The following is a 6,000-nucleotide window of genomic DNA, read 5'->3' as shown; positions in this document are numbered from 1 at the left end:
CGCACAGACGTGCACACATACACGCACGCAAACATACACACACACACACACACACACACACACACAATCGTACGAATACAAACACATACGCGCACTCACACACACACATACTCACATGCGCACGCACAAATAGATATACAAAGAGAGGACTTGCTAAACTACACATGATCTCATTGACATTTCGATTGACAAACTCCGAAGGATTACAGCAAACATTCAATCTAGCGATGCAAGATCGATTCTATTGAGAATGTTTTGTCAAAGATATCTAATCCGCTTAATATTTCATTTCTTCTCTTCTCGTATTTTTTTTTTCTTTTTATGATTTTATTGGTCGTGCTTTCTTTATATTTTCTATTGTTCTCGCTGTTTTTGTTTCATTTTGCCGTTCGCTTGCTGAAAAAATTATTTTCTCTTGTTATTATCTTCATCTTCATCACTGACATTATTATCATCATCACCATCATTAGTAATATTATTAACAACACACAATTATCAGTTTACATTACTACTACTACTACTACTACTACTACTACTACTACTACTACTACTACTACCACTACTGCTGCTGCTATGTTACTTTCGCTACACTATCGAGCACGGATTTATGGACCTTTCATATGTGCAGTGTTGTCGTTTTGGTCTTATATTTTCTATTGTATTATAAGTCTTTTTGATAGTATTTACAAGATATTCAGGCGGCGAGCTGGCAGAATCTCTAGCAAGCCGGGCGAAATGCTTAGCGGTGTTTCGACCGTCTTTATGTTCTGAGTTCAAATTCCACCGAGGTCGACTTTACCTTTCGGGGTCGGTCTAATCGACTGGCCCCTTCCTGAACAATTTCGGGCCTTGCGCCTAGAGTAGAAAAGAATATAAGAAAGTGTATAAGGCGACGAGCTGACAGAAATTTTAGCAAGCCGGGCGAAATGCTTTGCGGTATTTCGTTTGTCTTTATGTTCTGAGTTCAAATTCCACCAAAGTCGACTTTGCCTTTTATCCTTTTGGGGTCGATAAATTAAACACCAGTTGCGTACTGGGGTCGATCTAATCGACTGGCCTCCTCCTCCAAAATTTCGGGCCTTGTGCCTAGAGTAGAAAAGAGTATTTACACAATATTATTTTTGTAGTCCTTTTCTTCCAGCTTTACGTTCTGAGTTCAAATATGACTGAAGCTAAATTTGCTTTCATCCTTCCTGAGTCAAGTGGCAGCGAAGATCTAGGTCTGATATAGTAGTCTAACCTCCTCTCTGCATATTTCTGTCCCTGTACTTTAATTCGAGACAATTACTTTACGTGTGTTTTTGTCAAACCGTGCTCGTTCGTTCGTATCTAACTGACGACATTGTAATCGTCCTTTTATGACTAAGAAAGTTAGAACAGTTACGCTTATTACAATATTTTATGTATACAACCTTAACTATTGATCTACCGCATGAGCGATATTCGTTTCTAAACTTTTCTTTCATTTTACATGTGTGTGCGTGTGTGCATGCGTGTGCATGTGCGTGCGCGTGTGTGAATATATTTATTGAAACCCAGTGGTCTGAATATTTTTATCTTCTATGATATTAGATATCTTAATTATTTCCTTTTTTCAGAGTTGCTTTCTCTCGTCCTCTCATTTCTCTCATCTTCCTATCTTAAAATACCTAAGGCACTTTCTTGCTTTTCTGTGTGTCACGCACTTTTCCATCAGTATTTCCTCTTTCATCTTTTGTCTCATCCTTTTCTCCACCTGTACAGCTGTTCTGTGTAGAGCCTTTTGATTTATTCTTATCGTCACAGTTACACAAAGCCATAATAGAATCTTGTATGAAGATTACATGCGTATAACATCATTTACCTTCAAAGGATACTTGCTTTTGTGTTGTAGTTATGAATGCTAAGGGTATGCTGATTAAATTTGAGATTAGGTAATAATTTGTTGACATAATATTTTGAAGCTAAATACCTAGCAATACAAGGACCTTAAACTAATTCTTTGATTTATAATTACTTTCATGCAGGCAGTTGCTGGAATTGGTACGGTTTCAAGTTGCAATGATTGGATTGGAGAAATATGTTTGCAATTCTGACAATTTGTATTTAATGAATTTTGTACGAAGTCAGAATTTTTTTAAAAGCTTATGTTCGAGGGGAAATGTTAAGTAAATATTCCAAAATAACGTTTGCTACACATGTGGATACTTTTAAATTACATTGTAAATTGAACCAAATTATAAATTCCCTTTCTATCTCAAAGTGTGCGATGTTAATAATTATTCGATTGTTCAGGAATACGACTATACTCAGTGCTTCCTTACCATATTTAGAAACATCACTGAAAATTTCTAAGATATTATTTCTACATATTATTTCTACTAGGTTTGCAATATCATTAAGATTTACATTATTTACATTATTTACATTTGATGGATATTTGTCCTCATACTGTTTGTTGTTAACACAACGTTTCAGCTGATATACCCGCCAGCCTTCATCAGGTGTATTGGGGAAATTTCGAACCTGGGTTCTCATTCCTAAAATATTTTTCGATGTTGTTGTTGTTGTTATTATTATTATTATTATTGTTCAGTAGTTTTATTTTTATAACGTGCTTTCACTTCACTACCGAGCGCAGCTCTGTGCGCCTTGGGTATGTGCTGTGGTTTGCTGTGGTGCTCTTATGTTTACTGTATTGAAAGTGTTTTGCGTAGAATGTGTGCAGTACCCAGTAGTGCAATTTTCTGTATGTTATCTATATTTGTAAGTCCTGGTGTTTTTGTTATGTATTTGTCTGAATATTTTTTTATTATACCTAAGGCACCTACTATGATAGGAATTGTTTCTGTTTTTAGATTCCACATTCGAGTTATCTCTATTTCCAGGTCTTTGTATTTTGAAAGTTTTTCCATGTCTTTTAGAGAAACGTTGTCATCTGCTGGTATTGATACATCAATTAGAAAGTATTTTTTTTCTTCATGATCTTTGACAACTATATCTGGTCTATTTGCCTTAATTTCTCTATCTGTGTGTATTGGCATATCCCAGAGTATGGTTGCTTTCTCATTTTCTGTGACCTTTTCTGGCGTGTGTTTATACCATCTTTTTCCTGTTGTTATTCCATAGTTATTATTATTATTATTATTATTATTATTATTATTATTATTATTATTATATAAGAGCGCGGGCTACTAACCCCAAGATTCCGAGTTCGATTCCAAGCAGTGACCTTAATAATAATAATAATAATAATAATAATAATAATAATAATAATAATAATAATAATAATAACAACATCGAAAAATACCTTAGGAATGAGAACCCAGGTTCGAAATTTCTCCAAGACACCTGATGAAGGCAGGTGGGTATATCAGCCGAAACGTTGTGTTAACAACAAACAAGATGAGAACAAATATCCGTCAAATGTAAATAATGCAAATAATTATTTAAGCTGTTCGATAATTTGTGGATATACTATTCTTTCTCGTGAGCTTTCTTTAACGTGCATACAGAGGGCATGATAACATTATTCGCAGTGGGTAACGTGTAGAGAATTCTTTCTGATTAGATTCATCCGTATTAGTCAAAGATATATTTTTTAAAAAAACAGTTAATGGTATTTGCTTTTTTTCTTTTTAGAATTCATTATTATTCTGTCGACTAACGTTTTGTAGTATTATTAACATCACCTCTTAAGATTTATTTGGGTTGGAATTTGATGCATAAACTTCTAAAATACAGAACCTGCGGATGTCCCTGGGCGAAACTGAATCTTTAGCATTCAGACGATACTGAAGGTCACATGACATATCAAACAGATTTCCTTTTAATCCATGCAATCTTATCGTTAAAAAAATGACTGATTTTCTTTTTTTTTCGCTTTTGATATTATATTACTGTTTGTAATAGAAATAGGTACGGTAAGTAATAGAAACTTAAGTGCTCAGTTTACAAACTGGTTCGACATAGAAAACCTGATGTATTTAATATCAAGTTAGAAAAGCTCTATTTACATTTTTTTTTTTTTATGTGTCGGATAGTTTCATTCACTCAATAGTATACTTGTCATTCCAAAGTCAAATGAGAAATAAATTTGAAATAAGGAATTGTTGAATCTTCGATATATTTACTGATAAACTTCAATACGTATCCTAGGGGAGTTAATCAATCCGCTCGACGAATTGCGGATAAAATTAACTGTTCCATTCTTTAGCCACGTGATTCCCTATTAGTTTTCTGTCCACTCGTTACCGGTGGACATTTACAACAATAGTAACTTACTCGGTTTCTCGAATTCCTTTAGTTGTTATTATCCATTTAATATAACTCCAGTATTGCATTTTGTAAATCGTTTATTAATACATTCCTATGATTTTCATAAGTATTCGGAGTTCTTATATCTCATTTCTTTACTTTTCACTATATTATATTATTATATTATTATATTATTATATTATATTATTCATATTTTAAATTATGCACTTACATCCATTACATTTATGAGCTTATAGATAGATACAGACATACATACATATATATACATATATATATATATATATATCATCGTAAATATACAGGGATTAGCATTGAGTTGCTTCTCCAACATACTGAAAATTTAGAAATAGCAGTCAAAAAACTACTGATTCTAAACTACAAATTTTTCTCTAAATGGATGGCGATATTTATGGCGCACATAGAACAAAAAACCAGAGGGAAAAGCAAAAACAAACCTGCCTTTAGTTAATTGGATACGAACGTTTCGCGGTTAAGATATTAATCTATTCCGTCTCATCAGCCCAATATTCTGATAAATCTGAAAGTGTCTCTAAAAAAATTCACGGTAATTTCTGGCCATGCGACGCCAAAAATCAACGAGAAGAAAAGGCACTTACGAATTCATCGGCTAGCGAGTTCAGGCATCCCATCTCAAAAGAAATTGACGATTCCCTGCCCTTATTCTTGTATATATATATATATATATATATATATATATATATATATATAAGTCAGTAAATAGTGGGGTTGTGTTAACCGCACGTGGAGAAATAATAGGAAAATGTAAAAAAGCCAGAATGCTGAACTGGGAGCATAATTTAATGAAGATTTTTTCTAACCGGTTTTCATTGCGATGAAGCAAATTATCAAGAAGAAGGAGAATGAAAATGTTTTTTTACAAAGAAGTACAAAAAAGTACAAAATGAAGAAAATAATATATAAAACAATAATATATAAAAAAAATAAATATACCCATACATTATATTGTCTTTGAGCTTTTGTAGTTCAATAGTAGTTCATGTATAAATTGGTAGGAAAAATAAGGATGCATGAGAGTTGAGAGTTTTGTTAGGTTTAAAAAAAGGGGTTAAAAGTTTGTGTTAAGCAGGAAATGTCGTGTCAAAACAGGAAGTGTGTGTAAGGGGATACAAGTGTTTTTAGTTAGAGTTATAAACTCTTTTTTTCAAAACAGGAAGTTTGTGTCTGTTCATAGAGAAATAAGGTCACTGAGGGGTATGTGTGTTAAGAAATGGTTGGAATTTCTCTCTGAAAAGATTCTCCTTGTTGATTCTTTCTTGTGTGGAGATTCTGTCTTTACATTGATAGAAAGGGAATATAATGAATTTAGGGTCTTTGTTTCTGGCGCAAGAGTCTATGTGGCCACTGAGTGGAATTTGGCGGTATTGAGGGAGGTTTATTTGTTCCTTATGGACAGCTACTCTTCTACGTAATGGGAGGCTCGTCTGTCCGATATAGAAGTTTTGGCAACCTGCGCAAGTAAGGACATAAATGAGGTTACTCGAGGAACAAGAGAAATTGGTTTTAATTTTAAACTTTGTTCCTCGTTTGAAGGTAAATTCAGAGCCTTCAAGTAGGTAAGGGCAGGTGCCACAGTTAGGGCGTGCACATTTTTTAACTGATGGGGGTGGAAGTGGTGTATGTAGTTTGGAATTGGTTAATAATGTTTTCAAAGATTTGCGTTGCCTTTTGCATTTAAGGACTTTGTGTGTATTAATGATATTG

Source organism: Octopus bimaculoides, chromosome 6, assembly GCF_046866305.1.
Source record: "Octopus bimaculoides isolate indiv1 chromosome 6, ASM4686630v1, whole genome shotgun sequence".
NCBI lineage: Eukaryota > Metazoa > Mollusca > Cephalopoda > Octopoda > Octopodidae > Octopus > Octopus bimaculoides.
The sequence above is the reverse complement of the archived record's forward strand: the minus strand, read 5'-3'. Positions refer to the sequence as shown.